Below are 12,912 nucleotides of genomic sequence, written 5' to 3'. Positions count from 1 at the left end.
AATGATTTATCGATTGTTCGAATTATCGTTCGAATTCGATCGTTATCGTGCAAATTCGCACGATAATCGTTCCGTGTAAACCCAGCATTGCTCCTTCTGATCACAGCAAAACAATGGGCAATGTGCAATTACACTGAACTATTAGTGAACGAATGTGGAATTACAGCAAACGATTAGTGAACGAATAACGATAATTTTAGGTTCAGATCTAAATCAACGATCAAGGGCACACAAACGATTTTTCGATCGTTGCCTGCAATTACACAGAACGATTATCGTTTAAATTTGAACGATATAACGATTTTTCGCACGATAATCGTCCCGTGTAATAGGGCTCGTACTCGATGATATCTAATTGTTTCTAGAAGCTGATTCGGTTTGCATATTGACCTTATATAAAAACAATAAACATTTCCATACAAAATAATTTTTGTTGTATTTACATAAACTATCACCAGTCACATTAATACATTATATGGTGATAAATGACAGGTTACTTTACAAAGCATTCAGAACGGTGTTTTTACAGCAGACATTCATTTTGACATCAATACCATATTGATCCAGCCAAGCAAAGATGCAAACTAATGTAGTCATGCACGAAAGTACTAACCATATGGCAAAAACAAGGCAGAATCCATCTTGGAATACAAGGAACAGGCATGGAACAGATGGAATCAGAGGGAGAAACCTAATACTGATAAATTTGGTGCAGAAAGTGGAACTGTCCGACATCCATGTACATTAGTGAAGAGTCTCTCTGGGATAGACATGTAGCACCAGCCAGAAGTATCATGTCACTGAAGACCTGGCCAATTTCCTTAAAGGAGAAGTTGATTGTAGAAGGTTATCAACTTTCACAATCGGCTAAAAAAAAAAGCATTCCCTGTATATTTTGTACATAGAACAGTATGGTATGGCTTTCACAGATAGACAAATAAGTGCTTGTTCTATTCAACTTCAGGTACATTCAGGGGCGTAGCTAAAGGCTGATGGGCCCTGGTGCAAAATGTTAGCTTGGGGCCCCCCATCTCCCCCCGATCAGGCAAAGTCCTATCTAACGTTATATCCAATTACTCTAATGTGCCACCATGTTCTAATGCCCTGTCACTGCCTCCACCTCATGTACTGCACTACTGCCCCCTATAATTAATGGACTGTACTGTGTCATTGTCTAATCATTGTATTCCAATCTTTGACTCTACAGCTGAAAAACTACAACTCTCATCATGAACTGCCAGTTGGAAACGATGGGGGTTGTAGTGCTGCAACCTGAAGAGCCACATGCTGCAAAACTACAACTCCCATTATAAACTGTCAGCAGGGCATGATGAAGTTTGAACTTCTGCAACCTGGAGAAGTCACCTGATATCACCTGCAGTCCTATGTAACACCACAGATAACACAGTGATATCTCTGGAGTACAGATAATGTAGATGCAGCACAAGCTGGAGCTCAACGCGGTAAAGATACGGCCATAGGACATAGCTTGGGCCGCCAAGGCAGATGTCTGGAGGAGGGGGCGCTGGTACTTGCTGTCATCTGTTTAGGTAAGAGGCCCAATCAAATGACAGCATGTGCCAGCGGGCGCAGCGGGACAGATTAGCGCAGTGCTTCCCAACCTTTTCCACCTCGGGGAACCTCTACTAAATAATGTTCTACAAAATAAGAAAACCGTCCTACAGTGACTCACCGGTGATGTCTTCTTTGATCTGAGGCGTCACTTTCCCTTTTCCTATTCATCCGGCCCAGACCTCCATGATGATTCCTTCCAGATACGTTTCATCCCCTTAGAACCTGCGAGACAAACAATTTAGGCTCCGCACATTTCTAGCAACTTCCTTCCCTTCCTCCCCCCTGTCGGCTCCCATAGTAACTGCACTGTTTGGTGTAATGTGCAGTAAAGTGAGTAGGAATGTGGGATGCCCCCTGTATGTAGGATTCCCTGCTGTGCCCGCATGAGCTAATAATGCCCCCAGAGGTGCCCCCATACAATAATAATGCCTCCAGAGGTGCCCTCATGAGCTAATTATGCCCCCAGAGGTGCCCCCATGAACAAATAATGGCCCCAGAGGTGCCCTCATGAGCTAATAATGCCCCCAGAGGTGCCCTCATGGACTAATAATGCCCCCATGAGCTAATAGTGCCCCCAGAGGTGCCCCCATGAACTAATAATGCCCCCAGAGGTGCCCTCATGAGCTAATAATGCCCCCAGAGGTGCCCCCATGGACTAATAATGCCCCCATGAGCTAATAGTGCCCCCAGAGGTGCCCCCATGAACTAATAATGCCCCCAGAGGTGCCCCCATGAGCTAATAATGCCCCCAGAGTTGCCCCCATCAACTAATAATGCCCCCAGAGGTGCCCCATGAGCTAATAATGCCCCCAGAGGTGCCCCCATGAGCTAATAATGCCCCCAGAGGTGGCCCCCATGAACTAATAACGCCCACAGAGTTGCCCCCATGAACTAATAATGCCCCCAGAGGTGCCCCCATACAATAATAATGCCCCCAGAGGTGCCCCCATATACTAATAATGCCCCCAGAGGTGCCCACATGAGCTAATAGTGCCCCCAAGAACTAATAATGCCCCCAGAGGTTCCCCCATGAACTAATAATGCCCCCAGAGGTGCCCCCATGAACTAATAATGCCCCCAGAGTTGCCCCCTATGAACTAACAACGCCCCCAGAGGTGCCCCCATGAGCTAATAGTGCCCCCAGAGGTGCCCCCATGAACTAATAATGCCCCCAGAGGTGCCCCCATGAGCTAATAGTGCCCCCAGAGGTGCCCCCATATACTAATAATGCCCCCAGAGGTGCCCCATGAGCTAATAATGCCCCCAGAGTTGCCCCCATCAACTAATCATGCCCCCAGAGGTGCTCCCATGAGCTAATGATGCCCCCAGAGGTGCCCCCATACAATAATAATGCCCCCAGAGGTGCCCCCATGAACTAATAATGCCCCCAGAGGTGCCCCCAAGAACTAATAATGCCCCCAGAGGTGCCCCCATGAGCTAATAATGCCCCCAGAGTTGCCCCCATGAACTAATCATGCCCCCAGAGGTGCCCCCATGAACTAATAATGCCCCCAGAGGTGCCCCCAAGAACTAATAATGCCCCCAGAGGTGCCCCCATACAATAATAATGCCCCCCGAGGTGCCCCCAAGAACTAATAATGCCCTCAGAGGTGCCCCCATATACTAATAATGCCCCCAGAGGTGCCCCTAAAAAAACAAACATCCTACTCACCTAATCCGCGCTTTCGGCTGCAGGCAGCAGCTCTCCTCCTCCTCTTCGGGCTCCATCTTGCGAGCCGCAGGGACGGGACTTCCGGCAGGCGTGATGACGTCACATGATCACGCCTGCCGGAGAGGTCACGGCCCGGCCTCCCATAGGCTGCTGGTATGAAGTGCCGGCAGCCTATGGGAGAGAATACAGGAGGAGGACGCTGACAGGTCCTTCTCCTGTATTCTGATCGCTTTGATGTTCCGCCCGCTCAATGTGCGGGCGGAACATCAAAGCGATCTGTGCATCCTGAGAAGCTGCGCGGCCGCAGCTTCTCTGGATGCTCAAAAACAAGTGGCAAGGGGGGCCGTGCGGCACCGGCGACCCCTATAGCTACGCCACTGGGTACATTACTGTCATTATTTAGATCAGTGACTCTCTGTGAGGCTTTTCCCAGTTACACGGGATGTTTTGATGAAAATAGTCATATGCTTTGCAGGTGTCTGGCTGCCTCCAGTTGCTGGTTTAACATTATACTTGAACCATTATAATTATTTTAAACTTGGTTTAATGTGTCACTGTCGATTTTAAGAAACTTTGTAATTGGGTTTATTAGCCAAAAGTGCATTTTTATCATGGAAAAGTAGTTTGAAGCTCCCCCCCCCCCCTGTCTTCAGGGTTCTCTATAGAGAGGGGAGGGGTTGAGGGAGATGAGGCACCAAAACAGGACAACAAAGAGTTAATTTACAGCTATATCACCGGGCTATCTCCTCTGACGTCAGCACTGACCTCTCTGACTTCTGAATACCGGCTTTTACACGGGTCTCGCTGTGTAATCCTTTGTTCTCTGCTGGTGACTAATCTCCCTCCTCCCCCCTCCCCTCTCCATAGGTTACACAGGGCTCGACTGAGTTGAAGAGTCAAGATTTTCTGATAATGAGCAGTGAATGAGAGAGGGGGGGGGGGGACCTGGGGAAAGTCTTTTTAAATGCAGATAATGGCATATTTGCCTAATGAACCCAACTAGAAAGTTTCTTAAAATCACCCGTACTATTGACAGTAACTATACGACAGTAACACTTTAAGAGGCAAGTTAGAGGCTATGAAAAATTTGAGAAAGATAAACTTAAACATCAGATAGACTTAAATTCGGCTCCGTCCCCTTTCCCCCTGCCAAATCCCCCAGCATGCGCCTCTTAGTGAATCTAGCCGGCCGACCTTCCAGCAGCTGTAGATTTGGTTCATGATTTAAGCCTACAAGCAGGTGTAAATGATGATAAATGAGATGCAAGAGGGGGCATGCCTCCTCCCCGCCTTGCCGCACCCCTCTCAGCCCCCCTGCCTGCCCGATCAGGGCATACGGCAGGTGTACGCCAGAGAGAAGGGGCAATCTGCACCTTCTCCCTGGCGTATGCCCTGACCGTAACGTTTATAAATGTACCCCTATGTGTACAGCAAGAATAGGAAAATTAAAAACTTCATTATAGCCTTATAACATAAACTGAGGAATATTTAATTAATTTTAGCATGGACGTCAACCAATAGTGAATAGCTGTAGAAAACTTTTGTTTATTAATCTATTTATGACACTTTCTTGGTGTAAATGAAAAATTCAGTCATGATCTCTTAGATAAGCCTTCTCTGGGCATCCACATAATAGTTAGGCCCACATATAGTAGTTAGGCCTCACTGTAGTCCTAAATTGTAATTAGGTACCCTCTGTTTTTCCATATATTAGTTAGGCCCCTCTGTAACTTAATTATAAGACCGCCTCTTTGCATCCATATAGTAATTAGGCTCCTCTGTACCACTTTATTAGTTGGGCTCCCTTATCAGTGTAGTAGTTATCTAGTAGTTATTTAGAGGCATCTCTGTGCAGGAAGGCCCCTAAAAGGTAGCATCCCCCATGTAGTTACCCCCCAAGGAATCTGCCTGGTAGGTAGGCATCTCCTTTATAAGTTATCCCACCTTAGTAGTTAAAGTATCCTCCATGTCGGCATCCCCCTGTGGGTAATTTTAGCCATAGCAATGTGCCCCTGCCTAGTGTGAATGGTATTGTAGGAGAGCTGACCAATTTTGCCTTTTTGGTTCACATGGGGAAGAATGCCTGCCTCTACTTGATCGTGCACTGCACCCACCCCACCCTGGGGGTATTTTTGCCAGTATTAGTTGGATCCTGCATGCCCAGAGCATAGGCTTATTATTAGACACGGAGAGGCCAAAGTACAGTGTAGGGTCCATCCCGAGCATGAGGCCACCTTACCGTGGTGGGATGGTACACACTATTTGCAGATGGTATGCCAAGTGTCTCATTATTTTTATGGAGATTTTCTTTAGCAGTTAGGAGGGGGGGGGGCTGCTTTTACTGATTTTAGTTTATATCGTACCAATAACAATGAGCTGTTGCATTTTTTTGTGTTTTTGTGTCCCTGTGGGTAATACTCGTGGTAGTTATCTCCCCCCAGTGAGTAGTATACCCTGTAATCCTGCTGGTAGTAGTAAACAGCATCCCCTAATGGTAACCACCTGGTAGTTAGCCCCCCAAAGTAGGTATTCTCCCCCATGTATGCAACCCCCTGTAGGTAAGTCCTCCCCCACACACACAGTAAGTAGTATCCCCTCAGTCACTAGCTTCCGCACATTCCACCTGTGTCTCCTCTTCTCCTTGCTCTGTAGTGCACAAGAGACATCACTAGAGCAATGGAGCACTGGGGATGAGAGCAGCCTCTTGTGACAACAGGCATGGAACCAAGAGCCCACTCCAGCTTATGGCCCAAAGGGCATTCCCCATTGGGCCAGTCCAAGCCTGACAGGAAGCCAGCCAGCCACAGAGGACAGAATTCCTGGTAGATTTCTGGTAGTCTCAATGGTAATCATGTGATCCAGCTGCAACTATGAAATGCATAGGTTTAGTTGAGCTGAGGTGAAACTTACCTACCCAGGCCCCTCACAGGACCTGGTGTGCCCCCCCCCCCCCCCTTGGCACCCAGTCCCCAAAGCCCTATTAGTAGGAAGTACCTACTCTGCTATGCACTTACTGAGTGCTTACTTAATGACTGGCTGAGTGGGCACTTCCTACTCTGATGTCTCAGAAACATGAAGAAGCAGGGATGAGTGTGGGGCCCAGATGACATCTTACCAGGAGCTGTGGGGGACCAGGGTAGGTAAGTATAATCTTTTTATTATTTTTATCAAGAAATCCAGCAACAATGTTATATGCCCAGATGACTGCTTTAAGGGTGCTACGTTTTCATCCCATTATATTGTTATGGCATGTTAATCTTTTCAGAATAATTAGATGAGGCAAGAAGCCCTAATTAAAAATTTTAGTTCTTCACACACCCTCAATAAAATATTAACATTCGACTATAGCTTTGGTTAACAGTCAACTATAAATTCAGCACCTGAAATAAAACTGTAAAATACATTTTTACGTATTTAAGACATAATGAAAGGTAATATTAATTAAATGCTTACTTATGTGTGAGGCAAAATGCTACCTGAAGAAATCTGCAGAACATGCCACATTAAACTGGATTTGCACTGCATTCAGAAAGACATTTTTTTATACTACAGCCTTGTGCTAAAATAAAATCACAAAAGGGGGTGCAGGCCCTTTTAAAACTTAACTTTTAATATGACAAATAAAGCCAAAACCCACACAAAAGAACCAAAGAATATATAAATATCCCTGTAGTCCAAAGGCCACACATGCAGCCACACCAAATCATGGCTGCCACTGCCAGATGCAATGACCACCATAGACCAATAGTATAAGGCTGCGTGCACACTACGGAATTGCCGCGTATAACCCGCGGCGTATTCCGTCGCTCGTCCCCGCACGCGGCGGCGCGCTTTTCCACCGGTGCCATAGACACTGTTCTGTGCATGGGCGGATTCCGTGTTCCGTCGAAAGAATTGACATGTCAATTCTTTTGGCAGAACGCGGAATCCGCCCGTGCATAGAATAGTGTCTATGGCACGGACGGAAATGCACGCCGCCGCGTGCGGAGACGAGTGACGGAATACGCCACGGGTTATACGCGGCAATACCGTAGTGTGCACGCACCCTAACTGTCTCACACCAGTGGTCAAGCAGAAAAATGCAATCAGAAGGAGTGTCAACAATGATAGACCAGCATGTAAGACCCACTTTCCCTATTAAACCCTGCGACAGATGGGTGTGTAACATTACCCCTACCCCTTATAAGGGTGACCCCTAACCCTTGGTAATTCGCTCTAAAGCAGACCCTATAAGATTATTAGAGAAGGTTCCTTACCCTCAGGCTCGGACTGGCTCACAGGGGAGCAGGGGAATCCCCCGGTGGGCCCGTGGCAGGAGGTGGGCCTCCCTGTCTGATGATCACTGGTGATCACTGATTTCCTATGACAGCCTGGGAAATGTAGTGTTACCTGCCCCCCATACTGTCTTTACTCTGGAGGATTTCCAGGCAGCGATCCCCTCCTTCTCTATTCATTTCAACAGCTTTATTTATAATACTCTTTGGCCGCCCTTTCCCCATACAATTACATCAGATTGTCAGCTGTCTCCATGTTAACAAATCTGCCGTATATAACTGTATACCAGTGGATTCTAAACTGAGTGACTGGGAATGCTGGGAATTGTAGTCTATAGAAATGTCTGTGAACCACAAGTGTCCCTCCAAAAAGTTGGGAGGTATGGAGGAAGGGCTGAGTGCAAAGCATTATGGGGGAGCTTGATGTCACATGTTTTCAGTCATCATCATCATAAGTTTTACAGCAATGAAGCAGCTTTATTGATCTGACAGAGACAAAACACAGTCTGATTTGCCCATAGCAACCAATCACAGCTCACCTTTCATATCTCAACAAGCTCCTATAAAATTAAAGCTGAGCTGTGATTGGTTGCTATGGGAAAGTCAGACTGCACATGGCCACCAATCACAGTTCAGCTTTTATTTTACCAGAGTGATTTGAGAAAGGAAAGCTGAGCTGTGATTGGTTGCTATGGGCCACATCAATCATATTATTTAGTGTTCTTAGTGTGGCCTAATCATAAGCTGTTTGCTTGGTCACAAGTGTGTTTAGTGACCTCTGCAGTAAAGTGCATTGCCAGTCATTAATGGGTTAATGCTTCAGATTTGTTTACCTGCAGTAACCATGGCAACCATGCACTGTGATGACAAGCGCTTATGTCATAATGAAGGTTCCATAAAGCAATGCACCGCGCCCTGATCAGTGCCATCTTGGATGTGCCAGAGGACCTTGAGCTTGTATACTTTACTGCCCCCTACTATTGATTTAATTTGGAGGTTCTAGCAGGGGAAAGGGGTGGTCTGCTTTAGACTACCCCCTTCATCGAGTCCCTACCTTCTTGAGAAGTGGACCTGGATCTGTGAGGTAGAAGAGATACATCCGCCTGCCTAGCCATCAAAAGGTGAAATATTTTAGCCAGATCTCTCTCAGATGAGGGTTATTATATTTATAGTATGGTATTACCCTCTAAGCCCAGGGGAGGGGCAACTCTCCAGCCATGGCTCCCTCGAGGTTTCCCCCACAGGGGGTTTTTCCTCACCTGAGTGCTGGAGAGTGACTCTTCATGAGTCGGGGGTCTGCCATTTTCAGTGTCATGTAATTATAAATAAAATTGGGACCCTTTTACAACTGATTACAATGTGTTGTGTCTTTATTTATTTATTTTTTTTGGTTGAACTTTTTGGATTTAAACTGCTTGGGAGTTGGGGATCTGTCACATATTGCAGGGTCATAAAGCTGGACGTCTGCCTGCTACACAGATCTATCAGCTGCACAATGAGAGCTAGTAGGATGGAGCAGTGGACAGTAGAACTCGTGCATGTACGTGTGTACCCCTGGATTAAAGGGGCACTCAAATCTTGAAGAAAAAACATGCATTGCAAGGCTTATACCTATATCTGTAAAGCTTGTCAAAAGGTAGCATATCATAGCAACATGGACACCAGCATACATATACATCATACTGTATATATACAACCCAGTGGCTCTTGTGTGTGTGGGCAGCATCAGGGGCAAGGCAAAGTATTGTGCCCCCACACCCATACATCCAGGTGTGGCCTAGGTAGCTGCCCTCCCCCCCTGCAAAATTCACAAGATACACAATGGAAAGTACAGCTCCGGCCACACTCTGCATTGTGTGCATTGCGCCCGCATCCCAATTCAGCACAAATGAAGTTCATCCGGCCGATACAGCAATATCAGCCGGGATGAACTTTACTGACACAGGCCATTCTGTGGCGTTGTCTTACTAACGTGGGCGTTGTCTTACTAACGGGCGTTGTCTTACTTACTTAGACTGTGTTCACACAAAGTATCTTTTCTATTAATCACGGCCATTGTTGCAATTTGCAACAATGGCCTGTGATTAATAGAAAAGATACATTGCATTGAAGTCAGAGAAAATCCCGGCCAGAGTGTATACACATAGTACACACTCCAGCTGGGATTCCAAGCATATCATGTCAGTTTTTTTCGACTGCTATTCATTGAATGGCAGCCGCACTTTCCATTGTGTGCTATGGTGAATGCGGGCTGAGGGATGCGGGATGCGGGCTCACCAGCGCCCGCATCCCAATTCAACAGAAATTAAGTTCATCCGTCCGGTACTGCATGAACTTCACTGAGACCAACTGTTCTGTGACATGGCCGGGTTACAGAATGGCTGGTGTCATACAGCGTGTGAACCAGGACGAATTCTGTAAAAACATAAAACACTACTACTCTCAACGTGACCATAATATATTATTATGCTGCATATATAGAATACCACAATTCCCAACATGACCATAATCTTTTTCTATTATTCTCTCTGCATAAAACACCACAACTCCCAACATGCCCCGACCACTGGACAAGAGCAAAATACAAATTCTATAATACTCTATACCTACAACACTACAACCCCCAATACGACAATAGTGTATTTCTATTATACCCTCTGCACCAGGCTTGGACTGGCTCACAAAGGAGTAGGGCAATCCCTAGGTGGGCCCTACCCCTTGGTAGGCCTCCCTGTTTAGCAGCTCCATAATGACATAATCCCCTAGCACTGCTGCACATGTCTGTCACCCAGTTACTCACTGCCTCTATATAGTAACCTGGGGTTTCATCCCAATTTATAAAAGCAGGGAGAGCCTGGGGGTGACAGGCAGCAGCATGTAGTGTGCAGAATCAGTGCAGCCCCTCCGCCCTGGGACCCTTCTCCACCCTCCTCCTTTCAGGCTGCCTCCATCTGCTCTATGTGCTGCTGCTGGCAATTAGGACACAGGGGCAGGGAGAGGGGCTGCAGCCTGCACAGTGTGGCCTTGGAGCAGCTGATCTGACAGTATGTGAGCTGTACCTGGTGATTTCCTATACCAGAGGTAAATCTGTGAACATGAAGTATGTATGTGAGTATGTGTGTATGGTGCATGTGTGTATTATCTATGCATATATGTAATGTGCATTTGTTTATATCAGTATATGATGTGTATATGTACATATATTGTGTGTGTACTATGTATGCATATAGGTAATGTGCATTTTTTTTATCTGTGTATGATGTGTGTATATATTGTGCATATTTGTATGTAATATGTATGTACACATTGGGGGACATTTATCAATGAAAAAAACGCATATTTTTTGTCAGAAAGTGGCCAGATGTGAATAAATGTATTCGCAAATGGCCGTTTTGCGAATCAATATTCGCATCTGGCTACTTTCCACCCAGTACGCCAGGGGGGTGGTGAGGGGGTGTGGACTCAGAGTCCGCTCAATTCATCATTTTTTTCAGTATAAAATAGTCAGGAAACCTACTCCAGTTCTGAGCTGGTGTAGGTTTCCTGGCGCGAGCACTGGTGCACACGGTATTTATGTAGAGGCAGTTCGCCTCTACATAAATCTCCGTACTGTTAGAGCTGCGGGGACATTTTTAAGTCCAACGCAGAAAACGCCGAACTTAATAAATGTCCCCCATTATGTTCACTTGTTTGTAACTCCCCCTCCCATACCGTAGCGCTGCTCTTGGGTCTCTCTCACAGCTGGCAGAAGTCATTTTTGCAAGGGTTCGGTGTATACCTCAGCCCTGGCTCCTCCAGCTGCAATGTCATGGAGCTGATGGATTGCCTGCTCAGCCAGTCAGTGACTGCAGCAGTGTCCCTTTGCAGTCACTGATTGGCTGAGTGGGTGCTCGGTGGGTGCGCCGAGTATGTGACTTTACAGCTGGAGGAGCTGGAGGAGGACGGTGTATGTCAGATATCGTTAACCCCTTAGCGTTCCATGACATATCTAGTATGTCATGACGCCGCTGGGGGGGATGGATGTTCTGAACCACCGTGCTCTTGGCTGATCACAACCCCCCCGCTAATTAAGACAGTTAAATGCAGCTGTCAAAATTGACAGCTGCATTAAAATGCCTTCAAAAGCCTCATCCGTCTAGTGGACGGATCAACGACCCCCGCAATGCAATCGCAAAGGGGCGATCCCCATTCATCTTACCCGGCCGGGTCTCAGCATCACAATTAGGCTTATCCCGGCTTGGCAATCCATAGCAGCAGCCCAGAGTAATACAGCATTGATCTCATGGATCAGTGCTGTATATGTATACTGCACTGATCTCTATGAGAGATCAGTGCAGTTCTACTAGAAGTCCCCCAGGGGGACTTCAAATTAATATATGTGTAAAAAGAAAAAAAAGGTTTTTTTTTTTAATAAAAAAAAACTTCCCCTAATAAAAGTTTAAATCACCCCGTTTCCCATTTTATGAATAAAAATATAAATAAAATAAAAAAAAACAAATAACATATTTTGTATCACCGCGTGCGTATTCCCCCAAACTATTAAATTATCACATTCCTGATCTCTCACGGTAAACCGCGTAAGTGCAAAAAAATACCAAAGTGCAAAATTGCGAATTTTTACTCGCAACAAATCCAGAAAAATTGTAATAAAAAGCCATCAAAAAGCTGCATCTATGCAAGCAAGCTACCAAGCTACAGATAATGGGGATCAGGGCGAATGGATTAAACACGCCCACCCCCCCACCCCTAAATTTAAAAAAAAAGCATTTTATTTTCAATTTCATCACGCAAATAATTTTTTTCTGGTTTCGCTGCATATTTTTTGTAAAAAATAGGTGAAAAAAATGAAGGTGACAAAATGCAAGAGCTATGGCCTTTTACACGAGGAGGAAAAAAACTAAAACGAAAATTGGCTTGGTCCTTAAGGGGTTAAGGAAGCGCTACGAGGGCACGGGGACGGGTATAAAAAAAGTATACAAAATTATACTTTTGTAATTATATTCTCACACCCCCCTGCCTGCAAAACTACAACTCCCATCATGCCTGGACAGCCAAAGCTAAAGCTTTGGCTGTCCAGGCATGACGGGAGTTGTAGTTTTGCAACAGCTGGAAGGCAGCAGGTTCCCCATCCCTGATCTACAGGAAACCAAGTACATACTGCAGAGCCTTTGTACAGTTACAGCCTCTACTGCCACAGCTCCCCGAATATATAGTGTTGTTTTCATACCCCTTTATATAGTGACAGCTACAGCCTGAAGAATTCACTACCAGTAGCCCTGTGTCCTCTCATCCCTCTCTGTGTGCAGGAGGCAGCATTACTGACTGATGCTGGCGCCCGCTGACTGCATTATTTATGTGTCTTCCAAGACAAAGAACATATACTTATGATTA

This window comes from Dendropsophus ebraccatus, chromosome 7, assembly GCF_027789765.1.
Source record: "Dendropsophus ebraccatus isolate aDenEbr1 chromosome 7, aDenEbr1.pat, whole genome shotgun sequence".
Taxonomy (NCBI): Eukaryota; Metazoa; Chordata; class Amphibia; order Anura; family Hylidae; genus Dendropsophus; species Dendropsophus ebraccatus.
The sequence above is the reverse complement of the archived record's forward strand: the minus strand, read 5'-3'. Positions refer to the sequence as shown.